The sequence below is a fragment of the Balaenoptera musculus genome, chromosome 12 (genome assembly GCF_009873245.2).
Source record: "Balaenoptera musculus isolate JJ_BM4_2016_0621 chromosome 12, mBalMus1.pri.v3, whole genome shotgun sequence".
Classification (NCBI taxonomy): Eukaryota; Metazoa; Chordata; class Mammalia; order Artiodactyla; family Balaenopteridae; genus Balaenoptera; species Balaenoptera musculus.
Genome location: NC_045796.1, coordinates 73,935,182 through 73,959,198, shown reverse-complemented (window position 1 = coordinate 73,959,198; position 24,017 = coordinate 73,935,182). Strand labels below are relative to the sequence as shown.

The window sequence follows — 24,017 nt, the reverse complement described above, 5'->3', positions numbered from 1 at the left end:
CAGCAGGGGAGTGAAATTGGATGTGTTTTAGACGCACATCTAAAGAGAGTTTTGGACGTGGTAGGTGGTGGACAAGAAAGGCACCTTTACACTTTGGCCACCATCTCTGACATATTCAGATACTCCAGCTTTACCATCGTCCATTCAATACTTGAACTGCTGATTCCAGGGAGCTACTTCGTAGGGTGGGATTCACAAAAGAGACAAAGCCCCAGTGATTTTTAATTCCCAAACCTTGCATGCAACACAGCTCCATGGAATGTTCAACAGCCCTTGCCCATGCACATGGACACGGGGGGGGGGGAGGGAGACGGGGGGGACTACATGCCTCTTCTTGCTGACACTTGGTGTTTTCATTTTCCCAGTAAAAGCCATTTTTATCCACCCACCCTCCACCCCACAAAAGGCAAACCTGCAATGTGGGATAGTAATGTCTTATCTAAATTTCTGTCTATCCCTCCATGGGGTCTTGCACGCAGGAGGTTTTCAATAAATATTTGTTGGCTGAAATGAATAAATGATTGAATTAATGAGTTACGTAACTAGAATCCAGGCTAAGTTCTTTTCTATGGAGGTGTCAAAAAAAAAATAATGTTTAATAGGATGGAGCTAAAAACAGACTGGGAATTTTGATATTTTCAACTCTAACACTTCCATGCTACTGGGCAAAGCCTCACCCTGGCCAAAATGGGACTTGGCTTAGAAAACACTGCTTACAGCTTTGCCCAGCACTGCTTCACAGGCCTCAAAGTTGAGATCGAGGGGCAGAGACCCTCATTGCCCTTCCCAGCTCTGTGAAGAGGTAACTATCAGAAGGTAGGGGCCTGGGGATTCCGTGGTGATTTTGTTTCCTACAAAAGTTGCTTGTTGGGGTAACGTTGTAAGAATCCAAGAATTAGAATGGGGTGATAACCATTTTCATGATGAAAACACAAACTTAAAGACAACCTCAATCATCAAGTGATTTAAAATGCAGAAATTTAGGCGGGTGGTGACATTGACAAGGTGAAGATGTTCCAAGTGTGATTCTGAACACTGAGGCACCATCTGGGTCTTAACAATGACCATGGGGACCTACTGTATAGCACAGGGAACCTTTCTCCATAGTCTGTAATGACCTATATGGGAAAAGAATCTAAAAAAGAGTGGATATATGTATATGTATAACTGATTCACTTTGCTGTACAGAAGAAACTAACACAAAATTGTAAATCAACTATACTCCAATAAAATTGAGACAAACAACAAAAGAACAATGATCGTGGCTCACCAAGTTTACAAGGGTTTGCCTTCCATGCACAATTTGTGTCATCCTCGTCTAACTCAAAAGATCTAATCCCACAAGATCACCTATAATTAGTGATGATGCACTCTTAGAAGACAAATATAGACACCAGAGGTGATGCATCAGCGGTCTTAAAATAATTAATGCTTATCCTCACAAGGCCACCCACACCAAGGCACTTGGGAACAGTTCACCATAGCCATGTCATAGAAGGATGGCAAAATCATTTTTCTTACCTGCAGAAGTAGGTCACAGCAAGAGCCTTTGGCAAAGGAACCAGAGTGGACATGAATGGGTTTTGTGACACAATCTTTTCATTTTCCATCTCAGTGCAAGACTCATTCGTTGGTTCACTGTACTCACTAATCGTCTCCCTCCATGGTAACAGGACCAGAATGAGGCTTGGAAGTGCAGTATTTGGGGACACAGCAAAAAGCCCCACTACCAGAATACTGCTGCTATATTGAATAACCAGAGCTCAAGCATTTCAGGCAGCCACTGGGTTTTGTTGTTTTATTTCCAGTGATATGAAAATAAAACGGATCATCATAAACCAGCACACCAATCCAGAGTCTGAGCTAGGCAGTACAGAAGCACAGAGGCTAAAGGTTATAGCATTTCACACAGCAACCTTTTAAACTCCGCATACGGCCCCCATGTGGGACATTTTATTTCTGTTGAGACTTCTATTTAAACTCAACCATTCAGACTTTCCAAAAACAACGTTGAGTTATGTGCATTTCACTAGGGCTACTGCCTTCTAAATAATGAATGCCTTTCCCAATGAGGATGAAGAAGGTAGAAAAAAGAGGTAGACAGTAGCAAGAAGGGGAACCATGACATTCGCAAGTACTGTGTGATCTCAGGAAACCTCATCAGAGGGGCTGAAACGCACCTCATCTAAAGCTTTGTCCTGCCATCCCTCAGAAAGGCTCAACCTGCTTCCTATACCAGCAGCTTCTCCCTGGCTAATGCTGTGTCTCCTGACCATCAGGCACTTGTGTTCAGACTAACTGATGGTGGACTTTCTTCCTGGGGCACGGACAAATTGTCTCTAGGACACCAGGCTTCTCTGCTAACTCTGTGGTCTTATCGACCTACCTTTTTTTTTTTCTTTTAATTTAAGTATAGATGATGTACAATATTATGTAAGTTGCAGGTGTACAATATAGTGACTCACAATTTTTAAAGGCTATATCCCATTTATAGTTATTATAAAATATTGGCTATATTCCCTGTGTTGTATAATATATCCTTGTAGCTTATTTTATACAGAATAGTTTGTACCTGTTAATCCCCTCTCTCTATATCACCCCTCCCCCCACTGGTAACCACTAGTTTGTTCTCTATATCTGTGAGTCTGCCTCGTTTTTGTTATATTCACCATTTTGTTGTATTTTTACCTGTTTTTAAAGGGATGTGCTCTGAAATTCTGGTAAGGGCTAGAACCCATTCTTTGGCTCCAATTCAGTTACTCATTTGGTACAGTCCTTCCTCCCTTCCCCCCCAAAATGCACTAAAAAGCTTTCCTCTGTCCTTTTTCTCCCCCTTACTTTCTTCTTGCTCAGAGCAATCCTATTTCATTTTTCACAGAATATGATTTTCTGTGTTCGCTTTATCATTTTTACCCCCTCAGTGTCATTAATGACCTTCGAGCTATTAATAACCTTCAGTTATTCTATGTTTTTTCCTTCCACCTTCATCCTTATTTTGCCCCCATTTCAGAGCTGAAGGACAACCGTACAATGAGTAAATTGTAAAGTTGTGTCACAGTTCCCCTAGGGACAGTCTCCTTCCTTGCGCTATTAAGTTGGAAAACGGCTTTTTAAAAAAAATCAAGGTTTTGTCACAGAGCAGGTGCAATCATTACGATGTGAAATTAGTCCTTTTTCCAGTGAAAGTGGTGCAATACTTTACTTGTAACTGCACAAAGGGATTTAGGAAATGGAATATAAAAAAAACCTATCAAGAGCTTTAGAGGGTTATGTGCAAAGTTATATGATAGTTTGTTCCTGCAATATAGACAATAAAGCCATGCCGCTGTGGAATGCCAAAGTTTTGCTTTCTGGATTCACCAATGCAAAATCAGTTCATTTAAACTCTGGAGAATGACCTGCTTTTCATTCATGCACACATCCATGTCGTCTCTGTTCCCCACGTTCACTGGGCTCCTCCAATGTGCCAGGCAGAGTGATGAATTAAAAAAAAGCAAGAGAAAAAAGAAATCTTTTTTATCCTGAGAAGCATGTCGATGGTTATCCTCTATGCTAGGCAAGCCGCTCACTTCAAAAATTATCTCATAAATTGTATTTACTTGCAGAAAATGAGGCGGCACGGTAATAATAAACCTGCCTGCAGGCAGATTCACTAAGGCAGATGTGGTTTTACAGCACTCTGTAAAACCCATGACTGTTTCGCTAGTTAATAACTGGCAGCCCAGAGGGCTTGGACCACAGTGGGAGAAAAACAACCAGCCCTTGGATTCTTGCTCTGTGGTTTGCCACTTGTCTGGCTTTGACTTAGCCTCTCTGAGCCTCAGTTTCCTCCTGTGAAAAACAGGACCAGCTGCACCAGTTTCCAAAGAGTGGTTCTTAGGATTGAATGAGATAAAATCCACAAGGCTTCTATGACTGTGCCTGTTACAGTTTCAGCAGCATGATTATCATGACTGGAGTTTACAGCCTGGGAGACATGACAGCCCTAAATCAAGGCATTCCTTTTTTCTCAGAAGGAGAATGACAGGGCTAATTTCAAGGAGGCAGAGGAGACGGGTTGAAAATTAGGGTCTCCCTCCCTGTCCTAGCCCCGCCCCACTGCTCTGAGTTGGGCACCTACTTCCTTCACCTACATACCCCAATTACTCATTATCTCCATGAATGCCCTTCTACATCAGCACCCCGGTCACTGATCCCTCCCTGTCATCATGATCTTTTCCTCTATCTAGCCCAAACTTATTTAGAGATAGCTTAACTCAGGGAAGTAGCTGACCACTTTAAATGAGTCAAAGAAAGGGAAGAAAATAAATCAATTTTCTTTTTGTTTGGGGATGGAGACGACGGAAGAGGAAAAGAAGAACACAGAGATAACTGGACTAAAAAAAAAAAAAAAAAAGGGACTTAATAATCCAAACTTAACAACAGAAACTGATGCTTGCTTGTGGAGAGGCCTATCGATTTCATGTGTTCGCCTCAATTTGGCTCACAGAATTATAGAACGCTAGAGCTGGAAGAGATCTCAAAAATCATTCAGTCAAATCCCATCCTTTTAGAGCTAAAGAAACTGAGGCCCAAAGAAGTCTTATATGATGTGCTGAAGGCAACCCAGCTCATCGCTGCAGACCTACAACTAGACTAGGTTTCTTACAGTTTCATTCCAAACAGAATTTCAAATGATTTGGGTGTAGTATGTTTAGGTGGTTGAGGTTATGATATTTTGTCTCTGTTTCTTTGTTGCTATTGTCTTCATTTAGCATGAAAAAGATGCAGTCTGACTTGATAAGTCTGGACTGGTCGGATGTACTTTAAGTGCCCGGTGATGGTGGTGGAGCGGTCCGTGAATGCTCTGAAATTGCAGGCAGAATTGTAAGTGGATGGACGTTTTTCTAGGAATAGGGTGAAAAGCTTTAACACGCTCTCAAAGGTGCCAGCGAGCAAAACAAAGTTAAGCGAGTGGCCTGGGCAGGGAAGAGAGTGGTGAGTCCAGTGTTTCCACGCTCTGCAGGTGCAGACCTGGGGGGTGCAGGGTAGGGGGAAGCTGGCTGGCACAGCAGACTCTGCCATCCACCTTGGCGTCAAGCAGCATGGCATGACTTCCTACCTTCTTTCGAAATTCATGTTCTGCTCAGCTTGCTGAAAGACAGTTTTCTGCTGCTGGGAGTCGGGAGACTGAAAACCACTGTTACAGCATGCCTGTAAAACCTCAGCAAAGGTGTGTCCATAAATTATGTGTAAATTATTCCTGTCCATAATAATTTACAGCATTCTGCCAAGAGCGCCCCTTCTCCTGACTGTCTTTGTTGCTGTTCTTTTACTCTCGTGTTTAACAATCAAGATGATAGATACCTCTTGCCTTCTCAACATCTTCATGAGTTCCTGCCGGTGGCAAGAAAATAAGGGCCAGGCATTGGAAGTGGCTAGAAAAAAAGAGCCTGAGTCCATCCTTTCTCATTCTGAGAGGATAATGGAAATTACTTTTTCTGTTTCCCTGGCATCTCACAGGCTGATCTTCATCCCAAAGGCCTAGGTGCTGCTATAGATGTAACAGAATCCCCGAGGGATTGTCCATCTTTTTCTTTTTTAATCACCAGAGAAATGCTCTCCCCTCCATTTTTCTCAGACAATAAAGAGTTGAGGGCATATATTTACAAACAAGAAGTTTTAAGTTTTACAGAATGTTCATTAACTTGAATTATGGATGGGGAAAAATGAGAACTAGTAAAAAAGCAATAATGTTTAGAAAGCAATATATTTGGTCATTTTCACCCCAAATTAGAACTTCATGCCCCTAAGACACAAGTCTAAATAATGTTGTTTGTGTTGCATTAACCTTAAGCTATACTATGGCAAAAGTAGATTACAGGAGATCACAAAAAAATAGTTATAACATTAGCAGCAGCTAGCAGGGATATTTTGGCAAGCAATCACTCTTAAAGATTCAGTTATAAACATCAGGATCACGGTCTGGGCCTGTGTGAGTTTGTACGATATTCGAGTACAAATATATGACTTCAAAAATAAGTATCATACTGAAAATTGACCACCCAGAAGACGTTTTTATATTTGAGGTGTTTCTCTTCTTCTGGTTTTACCCCCTGACTTCATGTGTTTATGAAGGTTGGCAGAGCCTGGGGTTGGAGGGGTACTTAGCAATCAGCTGGTTCACTCTCTCTCTCCCATTCTCCCCAAGTCTAACCATTTCTACTACTCCATATGGCCCCCTCCCCTAGAATTAGAATTTTTAAAGCTATTCTCTCATTGAATAGCTGGGCGGACACCCAGCAATGTTCCGGGCATTGTGAATTATATTATACAAGTATAAGGTAATGTTCCTGTTTTCAAGGAATTTATCATCTCACTGGAAACCTTGGAACTACATTTAAGCAGCTGTCATACTAACTGACAGCAGCCAGAGCAGGAAGTGATGAAAACGCAGGAGTTAATCTTATTGTCTTCTTTGGGATACTCTACAGTACCTAATATCAGGTTTATAACACGGCTTGTTGAGCCAGAGTGGTACAGACAACAGAGCATGGGCTGGGAGATAAGGGGCCACGTCTCCAAGAGTAACAGAAGTCGATGTGTAGAATTAGAAACAGAGGGAATAGTCACAGGGATAAAAGTAACAACCATTTATTCAGCATTTATTTTTTTTCCAAGTACTTCTCATATACTCATTGACTTTATAATTACAATACCCATAAAGTAATACTATTAATATATAGATGAAGAGACAGAGGCTAAGAGGGGTCCTACAGTCAGCATGATGTGGAGGGGTTGAACTTTCACACCACACCTGTCTGATTTCTAAGCCCATGCTTAAAAATGCATCTCGACTCCTAAGTCCTATCATTTCCGAGACTCTGTAAGTGTGTTAAATACCTAGTATTTGATATCTTATTTAATTGTGAAATATAGCAAAGCTCATAAAGTATTCAGACATTTCTGCAGAAATTTTACTGATATCTAAGTATGTAATGATTGTCTAGTTCTCACATTAATATACCTTAAAGACTTTTACTGTAGCATCCTTAAGATAACAACAAACCCTTCACAAGTCCAAACTTCTTCTGTTGTTTATATGCATGACTGAACTGCTATGGTTACAAGGTTTTTAAAAGTCACTTTACAAATGAGAAAATGATGGTATCAGGTATTAAGAAACACACCTGAGTTTATTTGATGAAAAAGTTCAAAAGTAGACCAAAGCATTTTCCAGAACAGATTCCTAGTTTAGCTTAGCTGAAGTTCCACGGAAGCATAAGGTTGGGTATAACGAGATATAAACCAGTGCACTGTCTTCTTTGCTGCTATGGATTCATTCATGAAAGAATTATAAGATAGTTTTCACTCTCCTCGACTTCCCTCATGCATAGAAAGAGCAGAAAGACCCTAGTGAGCATGACTCTGGACCTTCGTTACTCCCCCTTGAGGCTAGCGCTTCCAGAGGTCAGGGCAGTGGGCAGCCCCACAAGGAGAAAGTAGAATTCTTAGGATGCAAGTCAGGGGAGGGGTGGGTTAAGTTCCAAAGTGGTGGCGACTCCTGCTCTTCATATAGTTCCTGGCTGTACAAGTGTCAGGATCTGGGAGGGCAGATGATTCTAAGGTCAAGGTCCTTAGCGAAGGTCCCAGAGGGAGCAGCACGGATCTCAATGACTAGCCTGGCACAGAGGGAGTCAAAACCCCAGGGAAACCATTCTTCTGGATTTGGGCAGAGTGCCTTGCCAGGAATCTTTTTCCTTGATTTTCTTGGACTGATAAAGATTGGTTACTTGTAAGAGAATCAATCGACTGATTACTTTAGGAGAGAGAAAACTTGCCTGAGAAAAACAAGCAGACGTTGTAGTTTCAACGTCTATCCCCAAAATGGCAAACAGGAAGCAACGTCTCACACACAAAAGTTCACTGTAAACATTCACTATCTGAGAAAACAGTACTTCAAACATCACCATATGAAACTACTAAGAAAAGTCTCATTTTCCAAGTCTGATTCCTAACATTAAGGCTCAACTGCTAAAAAAAATGTATATAAATTTTTAAAAAACATATTCACAGAGAGAACTACTATATATTAACACTATAACCAAATACCACACAGTTGGCTGGAGTCATGGGAGAGAAGTGTTTTGGGATGAATTATGGAACAAAGGGGATCCGTGTCTAGCAATTAATCTCTAAAGTCCTTCGCCAAAGTTTCCCTTCTCATCCAGGCTGACAGATGCATTTTGGGATTTGATATCCAGAAAATCCTTGGGAGGAATTCTAAGAGTAATTTTTCTCCGAGGAGGCAAAGTAGTAAAGAAGGCAAGGTAAATTGCCTTCAGTACTCCTTTGATATGCTTCCCTTTTTAGTACGGTAACAGCATGCTGATCTGCAACAACACAATTTAAATGGAAGTTTAAGATATATTACACATTTTGCTGCTCTTAAAAACAGCAATGCACCAAGCCTAAAAAGATTTCATCAGGCACAATTTAACCTTTTCCTGATGATCCAAAGTCAATATTATGAATTACCTATTAGTTCTGTGGTCTCAGGCAAGTCACGGGAACCTCTAAGCATAGGTGTCCTCTTTACCATGTGAATGACAGTACTTCTCTCATAGAATGGTGATGGTGGATTAAAGGAGATCAACCCTGTAAAACACTTAGCACGGAGTCCTTTGCATTCTTAAAAGACTCAAAATGGTAGCTACTGCTACTTTTAACATATTTCCCTGCTTTTGGCTGTGATCTAGAAAATTAGGTTGACCTATGAGTGTAACTTCTGAAGAAGTTACTACATAGGATTTAAAACTTTAAAAGATTTATTTGTCTTTTAGGAAAACAAAAGATCTAACTCCCATTTCTTCCAATATGGTAGACTTGATGTCAGAAGAAGCCCTCTCAATATAAAAGACTAAAAATGCTGAATAAATATTTTTTAAATCTTTAAAGCCCATAGCTGAATTGTCAGGAGAATAATTGAACCCTCCGGTGGGAAAAGAATCCTGCACCTCTTGGTAAGCCAGGGTGGAAGACAGAGTTTCCCAGAGGCCTCTGCCTATCCTTGAAGGTCTCGACTAGAGTGTGAGCTTTAACCTGTGGAATTTTGGGGGTCCGAGGACAAGCCTGGGGCCCTGAAAAATAGAAGGTTGGATCAGAGACCCCGGAGATTCCTGCCCCACCCCACAGTGAACAAACTGGGGAAAAATATCCACGTTCTAGAGGCAGACTGTGGGTGAGGCTACTTGCCTGCCTCGGCCTTGACGCAGAGTCTGGCATGGGGGGTTGGGGAAAGGCACCCCTGAGAAATCCTGATTGCAGGTCCACACTAGAGCGTTAGAATTCACCCTGTTTGGGATCAGAATTCACCCTGTTTATGGGGCCTCACAAATAATCCTCTCTGCAGGAACATACTTTCCACCCAGGCCTCAAAGAACTCCCACAGATAAAGTTCCAAGGAGAGCGCGAGCTTGCCAGTACAGTTACCCAATACGTGAGCAGCTGAGCAGAAACAAGGTGCAGAGCCAGACCCGCAAAGCTGTAGGGATTTTAATTTTGGAAGAACATATAATAAGTATGTTTAAAGAAATAAAAGAAGTACCAAAAGTATGTCTAGGGAACATGAGACTTTCAAAACTTCGGGCAGATCTGAAAAAGAAACAAACAGTATTTCTGGAAATGAAAAATATAAAAATTGACATCAGAAATCTAATGGATAAGGCAAAACATGAGATGGGATATCGCTGAAGAAAGATTAGTGATTAAGACTAAATAATAGGGATTTCCCTGGTGGTGTAGTGGTTAAGAATCCGCCTGCCAATACAGGGGACATGGGTTCGAGCCCTGGTCCAGGAAGATCCCACATGTGAGGAGCAACTAAGCCCGTGCACCACAACTACTGAGCCTGCGCTCTAGAGCCCACGAGCCACAACTACTGAGCCCACGTGCCTAGAGTCCGTGCTCTGCAACAAGAGGAGCCACCGCGATGAGAAGCCCGTGCACCACAACAAAGAGTAGCCCCTACTCGCCGCAACTAGAGAAAGCCCACGCACAGCAACAAAGACCCAATGCAGCCAAAAATAAATAAATTAATTAATGTAAAAAAACAACTAAATAATAGTTGTAGCAGGCATAAAAGGTATATTCTGAACAACTTTCACCAAAATTCTGAAAATGTAAATGAAATAGACAAATCTCGAGAATATAAATTACTGAAAGTGATTAAAGAAGAAATAGAAAGCCTGAATCATCCTAAACCTTTACTTCTGCTGAGTCAGCAGTTAAACATTTTTCTAACTTGGAAAACACCAGGTCCGGTTTTACAAATGAGTTTTACCAAACAGGTAATTTCAATCTTATTATAAAGTCTTCCAGAAACAGAAATAGAAGAAACTCTCTCTCCAAGTCATTTTATGGGCCTATCAAAACCTTGACACCAAAACCCCACAAAGACAGTATAAATGAAGAAAAGTACAAGCTTGTCTCAACTCTGAATATAAATGCAGATCCTAAACAAAAGATGAGCAAACTACAGATCATGACCAAACTGAGAGTAACTCAAGAGTAAGTTTAACATTTGAAAATTTCAGGTAATTCACCATATTAACAGAGGACATGCAGAAAAAAATTGTGTGCAGCCAAAGCCTGGAGTCAAATGTAAAAACATAAATTAAGCTTTGTAATGTTCTTTGTAGGCTAATTACACCTTCCCTGCATACCTGGTAATTCACAGTAGGTAAAGCAGTGAAAAGAGGCTAATTTCTTTCTTAAGTAGAAACATGCATATGCAAAAACAGCATATAAAGAAAAGCCAGACAGGGGAAAAAACATACTTAAAAGAAACTAACACACCATTGTAAGGCAGTTATACTCCAATAAAGACGTTAAAAAAAAAAAAAGTCCCAAAACAGCCATCATTAAACACATTTCTCTCTTTATTCAAAACATCTACTGAGCCTCTAACTGTACACTGAGACACTGTACTTGACAAGATGTACAGTAATAAAAGCAAAAAAAGGTAACAGCCTTTTTCTTGCATAGCTTACAACTACTAACTGATAAAACAGTATATTTTGGTGGAAAAGTAAATTGATGTGAACTTTCTGGAGAGTGATTTGGCAAAACGTATCAAAACAAAAAATATTAAAAATATTCATAACCCTTTGACTTCAGAAATGATTAGAGATTCAGCCAAGGCTTATGGACAAGAATTGTTTCTATAGCATAATTAATTTTTTGTACAAAAAGCTGAATTTATTGTTTCTGAAAACTGCTGAGTAACTTTAGTTTGTTTACAGTCTCTAGTATCACAGATTCAAAACACTGTATTTTGCCTCTCAATCCAATTATATGATCTAAAAAGTGATTAGGCAACTTGTAAACCATTTATTACCATTTATAGAATATGTTAAAAAAAAATCCTTGCCCAGCAGGATACTAGCTTTATTTTGAAAATTGCTGAATCTTTGCATAAATTTTTTAAAAGGCACACATATTTCATTTTCTTCTGTGTTTTAAAAAATGCCATCACTTGTTTCCTTTAAAAATTTTTCATCCATTTAAAAATGTTTTGAAGTTCAACTGTTCAATTTAAGGTAGAATGTAGAAATTTCATAGTATTTAAATTAAACCTTACCCTTGTCTTGACTGAACCTAAGAACTCTGCTGGAGTCCTTGCTGGCCTCTTGGTCATGCTTTTCCTAAGATGTGGAATCTCATCTTTACTGGTTGTCACCTGCTATGTCTAAATGAGCCCATGGAGAATGTGTGCTGTGCCTGGACATGACCCTGCAGACCTATATTGCCCACTGTTATAAACAGCAACGAGCTGACAATCTGTAATCTGCCTTGTACAACGTTCAAATAGAGACATCCCCCAGACATGGTCCTCCATTTCAATGCTGGCCTCAAGTAGTCTGGTATGCCACCAGTATGAACTGGTAAAAATTTGAGTGATACCTGTCACCCCCCCGCTCTGACCCCCAAGCTATGTCTATGGCACCTGTTAAGGTCGAAACATTTCTGACGAACTTTGGATTGAAGATGTGCACATAACAGAGAATGTCAGCTAATATCCTTGGCTCAGCATCAATGTTATTGACTCCCCAATATGGTCTCCCCATTCTTGGCTCTGATGACACCTCCTGGCTTGAAGGCTTAGGCTTGAGGTGACGTCCACAGAGAGGGCCAGACCTGTTACATTAAGTGGCAAGCTGAGCTTGTGGCCGTCACAATGGCTGAGCACACGGCAGCTCCTCCCATGTCAGCCCTCAGGAAGTTGATGTTTGCAGACACCTTGATAAGATTACCACCAGGGTCAAAGGACACCCCCTTCCCAAAAATACGAGTGGCACTTCACTTGTATTGAGGCTGCCCCTGTAGTGAATCTGCAAGAAGACCACATGTTCATTCCGTCATTTGGCCACACTTTAAAAAGATCCAATTTCTGGGTCTTCAGTCCAAGACTTAGGTGTGATCTAGACCTGAGCTTTACTCTTAGAACTTTAAGATTCTTCTCCATTATTTCTGCAAATATGGTAGGTATCTCATAGGCTGGTGTCTCCATCAAAAAGGAGGCCAAGCTCTGCCCAGAAGCAAATAGGACTCCCTTCTGCCAGGCCTGCAATTCCCCACTTCCACGTAGCTCAGCAGAGACAAGAGTTTTGTCTTTCTGTTTCAGCTCCTCACATTTGTATAGACGAAGATATGCCCCTCCCACTGCTGGGCAACCCCATGGATACTCCTCCACGGATGAGATCTCTCTGTCATGAAGCTGCCTGCAGTCTGCTGGAGTAGCAACGCTGGATTTTTTTGCCTTCATTCTGGTTTTCCTGCTCATTTGTTCCATCTGCCTTTTTACCCAGGATAACAGGATGGTGGAGAAGTCAGGACGCAGGCCATAGAAGGTTTGTGTTTTGCCTGCCTTCGGAGGTGGTTCAGAATGATCAAATTTCTCTTGATATTTCAGAAATCAGTTTATCACGATTATCTCCTGTCCACGTAAACTGTGAAGCAACTTCTCTTCCTTTGGCACAGATTCCTAAAACAAGGCCCTTTTTTATGGCTGTGGTAGGGAGACCCTAGTCCCAAAGATGCTTTATGCCCAGGCCCAGAGAGGGACTCTGTTTATCATCTTAAAAACTGGAAACAGCCTCAGACTTCATACAGATAGTCATACAAATGAATATTATTCAGTCATTAAATATTATGTTTGCAAATCACATTAATGGCCAGGGAAACTGTTCACAAAAATAAAACATTAAGGGAAAAAAGCAAAATCAACACTATTCATGATTGAATATCATATAGGCATCACAAATCATGTTTCAAAGTGATAGAAGTCAACAGCATAATTGTTAAAAGTCACAGACTCTGGAGTGAGATCTGAGTTTGAATCCCGTCTCTATCGCTTACGAGCTTTGTGAACATGGGCGAACCCCGTCTCTATCACTTACAAGCTTTGTGAACTTTGAAAATCTCTCCGTGATTCAGTTTGCTCATGTGACAAAGGTAGACAATGACAGCACTTATATTAGGGACTCTTGAAAAGATTCAGTGAGTTAATATGTATAAAGTGCCTACAAGAGTGATACCACGTTGTAAATACTCAATAAATATAAGCTATTCTTATTAAATGATATAAGAAACTATTAATGACATAAATGAAGAAAGCAGGATTTAACATTATGCACAGTATGATTCTAGTTTTGTAAAACCAACTGCCTTCTCTTTTCACCACTCCCCCCCACAGTTCTCCCCTGCGTATATGCAGAGAAAACTCCGGAAGGCAAGACACTTAAATGCTAACGCTGAAGGATATGATTCAGGAACTTTTTTTTTCCTTTTTAGACTTTTTCATTTTAAAATGTCCAACAAGCACTATATATTTCTTTTAAAATTAAAGAGAAATGCTTTTTTTTTTTTTAAAGGACTCCCGTTTCCTCTTGTTGGGCCACGGTACTCTGCCTCAGTGCTAGTGTGCTCTTTTTTTTTTTTTCCACAGAGATCCAACTTAGGGACATAACTTTCAGGTTAGTAGGTAAGATAAGAGAAGGACGACTAGAGGAAAACATATCAAAAATACCAGAATGATGTCTAAAGGAGAATATATCAGAAAGGAAAAATTGGCAGGTGCCCACGTCATGGAGGAGAAAAGTAATTTCCATATTTCCATGTAGAGAAACGGGTCAGCTAGTGATGACACTCATGATGAAAGTTAGCACAAGGCTGGGGATAAGGAAAATGAGTTTTTCCCCCATCTAGCTTGATTTGCTTAGGTTTTGTGTTCACAGCCTACCAAAGTCAAGATGTCCCATATATTACGTAGGGACAAAAATTTGAATGATAAGGTTAAGTGACACAGATATGTCTGAAAACAAAGCTTACTTCTTTAAAAAATAAAATATATGATTTGAAGAAGGAATAATACACCAAAGTCACCTTTCTTTTAATTTGAATATATTTTTGTCTTTATAAATCAATCTACTGTAACAAAAATGTCCCTGGAGCGCTATCATATTTTCTGCCTGCCCAGCATCTTTTGAACACCCTTGAAATGTCTGAGGAATTTCTTTCCTTATTGGCCCTACTTCCCTAGGTCAGAAGCCAGAAAACTTGTTTCCCCAGACGCCTAAGAAGCTTAAAGGAGGAAATCCCAGCTTGCTTTACCCAAGCCCTTTCTCAGAATTTTCAGTCCATTTCACTGTGACTTGTAAACCTGAACGTAGAAATGGAGTGGGATCCATGTAAAAAGTGAGTAAGAATGCAACATTTGGTCAGATGCTAAACTGGATCCTGGGAGCCACACATACGAATGACTTTTTTTTTTAAGCCAATTGCTATCAACCACAAAAAACCAAAACAAGTCTTCAAATCTCTCATGGACGTCTGAAAACATTATTAATGATGTTACATGTATCATAAAAAGCAGAGGAACAGGAAATAATCTGAATTTTTAAAAATACAGTTCAACTACATCCTGATTTCTGTAATCAGCTCTATACTGCAAATTACCACTTCATCATAGTAAATTTGCAAATGTATGGGGAAGCTTAAAAAGATCTTTTAACACCTGTTTTAGGGACACCAACCACCTTATACAATCACCTCTGCACATTTAGAAAACAAGATTCATTTACCAAGTCTGCTTAAATTTTAAAACATGAACGCATTCAGTGATAATTTTATTTTGCAGAGCAGAAAGAAGCACAAGGGAGCTTCTAAATGTTGGCTCTCATTATACTTCCAATTATTTCAATTATTTCAGATCATGCATAAAGCAATTTCCCCTCTGACAAAATACTGGATAAAGATATCCAAAGGAATCCAAATAGCAGCAGTCTTTGTACATATGGTAAATTATCTTCTTGGGGGGAAAAAGCTGTAAGTTAGGTGATGTAATATGAATTTGATTTTCTTGTGGAAACACTATTATAACAAAGGCTTGAGTAACTAAATCTATTCCAACTTTAAATATATGACTACAACCACTGTATTTAATCAATTCTTCTGTAATATTTCAAACATGATTCTAAAAAACCAATACGGCAACCAAAATAATAAGACCATGCCAAGTATGATTCCTGATTGAGTTCATGTTAAAAATCAGAGGTTAAAGAAATAAATCTTTCTTTGGGTAAAGGTAAGATATCCATTTAGCCCACAAGCCAATGAACCCTTTCTTAACAACTTTCTCACTTCTTAGGCATGGCTTTTCAATAGCCATGTTTGTCCTGCATACCCTGGGCCCTAATTCTATCCAATGTAATAAACACTGACCTACTAGAATTGTCTGTTGCATCATGAAACTAAGATTTTTTTGGGGAAAGGGTCACTTCAATGCTTTTAGAGAAAATGTCATTTTTGCTAAGCTTCTTTTATAATTAAAGGACTAGATAAGGGCTTTCTATAACTAAAAAACAGAAGATTTCTGATTTTCTTAAGAGTCTAGTTCCTCAACACCACCATCTATACATTAAACCTAATGTTAAGTCATGGATGTCTTTAAGCTGAAGATAACCAACATTTACTTCTTCAGTATTTTCTATCCATCCTTCCAACCCTCAAAGTGTGCATTTATACCATCAACAAGCTTAAAAGCTTTGAAATAAATGATGCCCACACTCAAAAAACAATTAATTATTGTGTATATATCAAAACTTTCCACCTCAACCTGAAGTCTTATATGTTATCTTACATATTATAGTAATAAACTATAATCAGTGTGATGATTTCTTTTTTATTTTATTTTTCATGGAAGTACAGTTAATTCACAATGTTGTGTTAGTTTCTGGTGCACAGCAAAGTGATTCAGCTTTACATACATATATGTATATATATATATTCTTTTTCATATTCTTTTCCATTATAGTTTATTACATGATATTGAATATAGTTCCCTGTGCTATACAGTAGGACCTTGTTGTTTATCTATTTTATATATAATAGTTTGTATCTGCTAATCCCAAACTCCTAATTTATCCCTCCCTCTCCCCTTTCCCCTTTGGTAACCATAAGTTTGTTTTCTATGTCTGTGAGTCTGTTTCTGTTTTGTAAATAAGTTCATTTGTATCATATTTTAGATTCTACATATAAGTGATATCATATGATATTTGTCTTTCTCTGACTTACTTCACTTAGTATGATAATCTCTAGGTCCATCCATGTTGCTGCAAATGGCATTATTTCATTCTTTTTTATGGCTGAGTAGTATTCCATTGTATATATGTACCACATCTTCTTTGTCCATTCATCTGTCAATGGACATTTAGGTTGCTTCCACGTCTTGGCTATTGTAAATAGTGCTGCTATGAACACTGGGGTGCATGTATATTTTCGAATTATGGTTTTGTCCAGATATATGAACTGGAGTGGGGTTGCTGGATCATACGGTGGTTCTTTTAGTTTTTTAAGGAATCTCCATACTGTTCTCCATAGTGGCTGCACCAATTTACATTCCCACCAACAGTGTATGAGGGTTCGCTTTTCTCCACACCCTCTCCAGCATTTGTTATTTGTAGACTACTTAAATGATGACCATTCTGACAGGTATGAGGTGATACTTCATAGTAGTTTTGGTTTGCATTTCTCTAATAATTAGCGATGTTGAGCATCTTTTCATATGCTTATTGGCCGTCTGTATGTCTTCTTTGGAGAAATGTCTATTTAGATCTTCTGCCCATTTTTCGATTGGGTTGTTTGTTTTTTGGTTATTGAGTTGTATGAGCTGCTTGTGTATTTTGCAAACTAAGCCCTTGTTGGTATGTGAGGACTTCTTAAATTGTATCCCTGCTACCTCCTGGCCCAAACCCTCAGATGCAGTCTGGCTTCCTTCTAACACCTCTCTTCCCTACATGGTACCAGGATTTTCCCTTTCTTAGGGCTCAAAAGATACGCCTTAGTCTAGCTTCCCACTTTGCATAGAATACCTTTTTTTCATTTTTTGGTATGCCACTCATTATTTTCAAACTTTTTTATCTTCAAATAACTTTAGACTCAGAGAAAAGTTGCAAAAAAAAGTACAGAGTGTTCCCATATGCCCCTAACCAGCTTCCCCTAATATTAACATCTTCCATAACCACAGGACAACTACCAAAACCAGGAAATTAATATGTGTACAATATTTACTAAGTAAACTACAGACCTTATTCAACTTCATCAGTTTTCATTTGTTGCACTTAGATCCCTAATCCATTCGGGGTTTATTCTTATGTGTGGTGTGAGATATGGATCAAATTTTACCTTTTTCCAAATAGCAACCCCGTTGTTCACAACAGCATTATTCATAATAGCCAAAAAATAGAAGCAACCAAAATATCCATAAACTGATGAATGAATGAATTAAAATGTGATATATCCATACAATGGAGTATTACTCAGCAATAAAAAGGAAGGAAGCATTGATACATGTTACAACATGAATGAAGCTTCAAAACATTATGGTAAGTGAAAAAGACCAGTCACAAAGACCATGATGCCATCATTTAAAAAAATTCTGCAATTTCAATATATATGTCCCTTTCAGGAGTTGTTTAATAAGAGAATTTATGAATATCCAGGTATAAGGGCTTTCCTCTTTTTTGTTTTTGTTAGAAAACTGTGACTTTTAGCATTCAAGAGCGTCCTTTTTCATATTTAACGCTCTGGGGCTTACATTCTGTGTTGTCTGATATCAGGATCACTACCACTTCTTTTTCTTTCCATTTATACAGTACACTTTTGTCCATCCTTCATTTTTAGAATATCTATTTTAGCTAGGTCTCTGATATAGAACATATATTTGGGTTTTATATTGTGAACCAAATTGTAAATCTTTTTCTTTTAATAGGTAAATTAAGCCTATTCACATTTATTGTTATACCTGATGTGTTTAGTCATAAATCTATCATAATATTTTATAACCATAAATTTAAAAAAATTTCCCTGTGTTTCTTTCCCCACAAGAAGTGTATACTGACATTTAGGAAAGTTTCTTATTTTTGTTCTAGTGTCTACCTTTGTAATTATTCTTTATTTAAAATTTTATTTATTTAATTTATTTATTTTTGGCTGAGTTGGGTCTTTGTTGCTGCGCGCAGGCTTTCTCTAGTTGCGGCGAGCAGGGGCTACTCTTTGTTACGGTGCGCAGGCTTCTCATTGCGGTGGCTTCTCCTGTTGTGGAGCAAGGGCTCCAGGCACACGGGCTTCAGTAGTTGTGGCTTGCAGGCTCAGTAGTTGTGGCTTGCGGGCTCTAGAGCACAGGCTCAGTATTTGTGGCACACGGGCTTAGTTGCTCCGCAGCATGTGGGATCTTCCCGGACCAGGGCTCAAACCCGTGTCCCCTGCATTGGCAGGCGGATTCTTAACCACTGCATCACCAGGGAAGCCCTGTAATTATTCTTTTTAAACATCCTTTATTTAACTAGTCACCATCTGGATTATCAGGTTTTGCTTTTGGTAGGAGTATTCTTTTTCACCCACTTACTGCCTATACAACAATGAGTTTTTTCTGTTTTCATTTTTCCTTCTCCCTCTCCTCCCGCCTTTTAGTTACATTATTTCTACTTTGCACAGTATGTAACATTTGTGCATTAGTCTTCTACCATCATTCCTGTCACTGTTCTAGTCTAATACGTGCATCTTTATATTTTTAAAGGTCATGATCAGGGCCAGTCCTATGCTGAATTTTTCTCAGCCATTACCAGGGAATCCTCTAGAATAGGAGTCAACATACTTTTTCTATAAAAGACCAAATAGTAGAGACTTGAGGTTTTGTGGGCCATATGGTCCCCAGTGTACTAAAACCCTGCCAATGTAGCACAAAAGCAGCCACAGATAATATGTAAACAAAGGTCCGTGGCTGTGTTCCAACAGAACTTTATTTACAAAAACAGGTGGCAGTCCATGGTTTGCTAACCTTTCTCTAGTACATTCTTCAAGAGGGGTTAAGTGCAGGATTAATTCTGTATGGTAAAACTGTTTCAGCATTGCCTTAACATCTGAAGGACAGCTTGGTTGGATATAAAATGCTTTATTCACACTTTACTGAGGTGTTTCTTTGGTTTTGGTTTTTAAATGCTGCTCCACTGTTCCTTTGATTTGTAGTGGTTTTGTTGTTGTTGTTGTTGTTTTGTTTTGTTTTCATTTTTTTTGGCTGCAACATGTAGGATCTTAGTTCCCTGACCAGAGATCAAACCCATGCCCCCTGCATTGGGAGTACCGAGTCTTAACCACTGGACCGCCGTGGAAGTCCCTGTAGTTTTTGGTGGTGGTGGTGGGTTGCTTTTTTTTAAATTTGTAGACTTTTAAGTCTGATGCTAGTCTAATTCTTTTGCCTTTGTAAGTTATTTGACCCTTGGGTCAAGGTTTTAGAAAATCTTTCTAAAATCTGTTTTAGTATGATGTGTACCAAAGTTGATTGCTCTAGGTTAACTTGCCCAGGTGCCCAGTGAACCCTCTCAATGTGTAGATTCAGGTCTTTTTCTATTTGTGGGAAGTTTTCACAGGTGTGTGGATTCAGGTTTTTCTATATCTGGAAAACAATTTTTAATTATAGTTTTATATATTAGCTCTGTACCATAAATTTTTTTTAATTAATTAATTTATTTATTTATTTTTGGCTGTGTTGGGTCTTCGTTTCCGTGCGAGGGCTTTCTCTAGTTGCGGCAAGCGGGGGCCACTCTTCATCGCGGTGCGCGGGCCTCTCACTATCGCGGCCTCTCTTGTTGCGGAGCACAGGCTCCAGACGCGCAGGCTCAGTAATTGTGGCTCACGGGCCTAGTTGCTCCACGGCATGTGGGATCTTCCCAGACCAGGGCTTGAACCCATGTCCCCTGCATTGGCAGGCAGATTCTCAACCACTGCACCACCAGGGAAGCCCCCATAAAATTTTTTAATGACTCTGTCTGCCTCTTTCATTCCCAACAGTTTCTCTTGGACCTGAAGGATGGCAGAATATACCATCCCAAAATATACTGCTTTGGCATAAAGATTATTTTGAGGTAAAGGCACTTGAAAAACAGCAAATGCAAGAAAAAACACTCTGACTTTCCTTCTTTTTCTTAAAAGCAGGAGATGAAATTCCCATGTGAAAGATGTCTTCACTGAACCAGAAGAAAAGTAACATTTTTATCATCAAGGAATGTTCTTATCATCCAGACTGAAAGAATTCTATACCATCAGACCTTGTTAAAATAATTATCCTCCTTTAGCTTTTCTACATAGTTCAGTTACTTTTCCACAATTGCTTCTCTCTGCTCAACCTACTATCAAAACATGCAGGTTTGCCATTTCTTTGGGTTTTCATTCCTTATGACGGCTCTTGTGCCATGTAAAATTCATATAAATTTGTATGCTTTTCTCCTGATAATCTGTTTTATGCTACTTTAAACCTCAGGGACAGCCGAAAAACCCTAAGAGGGTAGAGGTAAAAATCTGCCTCCCTTCAGATACTTTTTAACTTCCTTCTTTATGTCATTTTTCATTTTCTTGGTTATTTTCCTATCTTTCTTCAAACCCCTTATTAAATTTTCATTAGAGTATTTTCATTTGGGCACTTTTTAATTAATTCTTCATTTCTGAAATAATTTTGTCTTTTTCTTCCATTTCTTTTCTGAGTTCAATTAAATCCTTTATTTATCCTGGGCTTTGTCCATTTTGCAATTCTGACTAAGGGTGACTTTTCATATCCTCAAATGCTTGTTTGAGAATCCTTAATTCTATTTGGAGTGTGAACTTACAATTTTCTTTTGCATTATGGGGAGAATTTTCCTGAATTGATGTTTGTGATTTTTCGTTTTCTGATTTTCTTTTTCTTGAAATAAACACATTTATTTATTTATTTATTTATTTATTTATTTATTTATTTATTTATTTATGGCTGTGTTGGGTCTTTGTTGCTGCGCGCGGGCTTTCTCTAGTTGCGGCGAGCAGGGGCTACTCTTTGTTGTGGTGCGCAGGCTTCTCATTGCGGTGGCTTCTCTTGTTGCAGAGCACAGGCTCTAGGTGTGCGGGCTTCAGTAGCTGTGGCATAGAGCACAGGCTCAGTAGTTGTGGCTCATGGGCTCTAGAGTGCAGGCTCAGTAGTTGTGGTGCACGGGCTTAGTTGCTCCACAGCATGTGGGATCTTCCCAAACCAGGGCTCGAACCTGTGTCCCCTGCATTGGCAGGTGGATTCTTAACCACTGCACCACCAGGGAAGTCCCCATTTTCTGATTTTCTGTAAAGCTTCTCTACTGACTTTACTTTCCTTTTGTTCATTTTTATGATACCGAAAAGCTTTATAAATTCCCATTTTAACAGGTGCCCTTTTCTGTCAGCCTAGCAAAGTCCCAAAGCTTTAGTGGGGTTTTCTGTCAGAGTGTTTCAGTGGTGGGAAAGAGGTATCAATCCTCTGTGTGATTCTCTTTTATCTTAGAGAACCCTAAATTTCCCTTTTCTCCTTCATCCTCTAATTTCTAAAAAGTACTTATTTTCTTTTTTTCTCTTCCAGAAGTTATACTTCTGGAAGACTGCTCTGTTAAGTGATGCCTACCTTTTAAAATCATGCTTGCCCCTTTAAATCGTGTATGTCTTTAAATGGTGCACCTGGTCCTGTATTGCATCTGGCCCTTTAAATCACATGCACTTTAAAAATCCCTTCCCTAATCTCTGTGCTCTGATCTGCTTGGACATTTTTCTAGCATTTTAAACTTTAGGCTGGATTTAATCTTTCTAGTGGCCATTCCAAATAGCTCTTAGGTACCTTTGCTAGCCTCTCCTGACTTCTCTGCAGTTTTTTTTAAGTCTGCTTTTGCTCACCAAAAGCCTTGTGGCAGAGTGGAGATGGGGCAGAAGTATAAGGCATTAAGTGCTGGAATCTGTTGATTTTTTTTTTCTATTTACTCACAGTCACTTTGCAGTTCTGGCACTCTCTGTCTCCAGAATAATGCTAAAGGTGTGGTTCTGTGTAGAATTTTCACAGTTGGGCAGTTGTTTAATGTTGTTTTCACTTTGGGAGACTGATTACTACGCGGCTGCCATTGTTTTCTTATGTAGAAACGTGCGGGGAGCATTTTTAACCTCGGTGATCAGAGAATGGAGAAAGAGAGGGAGACAAGATATTCAATTGAAAAAATGGCCAGTTAAAGGAGAAAAGCAGGGCTCTAGCTAACTGTTGCCAAGATTGTGGCAGCAAGAGAAGAGGAAACCTTTAATTTTTGTATCCAGGGTCAAACTCAGGCTGGGGCCTCTCTGGCTGGTTCTTAACACCTGATAATGCACAGTTTTGAGGTTTTTTTGTGGGGGAGGGAAGGACCTAAACAAAATGGTTTACAAAACTGATAAAAAGCATCATCTTCACAGTGAGACTCACCAAGCCTTCTGCATGATGAGATGAAAGTAATCAACTGAAAGAAGAAATTTAATAAACTCTTAGAATACCCAGAGCAGGTTTAGTTTAAATGGATTTTTTTAAAGCACCTAAATATCAGATAGCAAGTTGTGTTTTGGACACCATCACTGGGTTAAAAAAGAAACAATAAAGTTGAGAAAAAAATGAAAAATCCAGTGAATGGTTGAGCTAGTTCTACTGTCATTAAACACAATTTCCTTTCCATTTCACACAAGTCTAAAAGTAAAAACAAAGCCACAATCCATTTGCCTCTAGAAACCACTCTGTAATTTGTGACCTGAATCGCTGACAACATTTAGTAGAAAACTAAAAACGTGGGGATATTTCACTCCCTCACCATGCCACTCACCCACCCCAAGAAAAATTTGACTCCAAAGATGTAGAGTAGTGGTAAAATGTGATACTAATTACATTAATTATAAAAATGGCCACACCTTGCCTATATGATTTACAAAGTGCTTTCACATAGGAAGGGTAGCTGTTATTCTCCTTCTATTGATGTAAAAACCAAGGTTAAATCACAGAGAGCCAAAGACGACACTAAAAGTCCTTGCCTTGAATTCTTCAAATACATGGCAATGGCGGACAAAATATAAAGTGAGAAAATTCCAAACCATAGCTACACTCAACGAGCTAAGCATCTCCTTGGACCAGAAGAACAAAGCGGGGAGTCAGAGCTGAAGCCAGGGATCTGATGGGGCTGAAGTCAAAGTCAGGCTCCAGGGCGGAGTAATAGCCACGAAAGGAGACCCAAGAAAGTCGCTACTGACACCTGCTGGAGGTTACGACTCACACGGACTCCACAGCTACAGCAATGGCGAGAGGCCAGGCTGCCTGCTGGTTCAGGGGGTAAATCTGCAGGAGGCCCAGGAGCAGCACAGAACCACCCCCACCCCCCATTCTGGACTCGGTTCTGGACGAGGCAGGTTGAAGTAGCTACGAAACTACCTGGAAGGCGGGGCAAGCCCGGGAGCACTAAGAGGAGAAACTTACACAAGGTGAGAACTTAAACAAAGTGACCTTGCAAACCAACATTCTAAAACACACGAAGAAACGGAACCCTGAATTAGGCCACAAAATGAACAACTAGAAGATTAGGCGACTCCAGACAAAATTAAAAGAACAGAACAAATGAAAAAGACTTAAAAGCGGGTATATTTAATAG

The 24,017-nt window shown here is 39.5% G+C and overlaps 1 protein-coding gene and 1 pseudogene across 2 annotated transcripts in view; both read right to left on the bottom strand.

The window, feature by feature from the left end:
* Window positions 1-24,017, bottom strand: part of UBE3D (ubiquitin protein ligase E3D) — a 145,653-nt gene that overhangs the window by 16,708 nt on the left and 104,928 nt on the right. The gene's annotated exons all lie outside the window — the stretch shown is intronic.
* LOC118905409 lies at window positions 8,349-22,296 on the bottom strand (annotated as a pseudogene).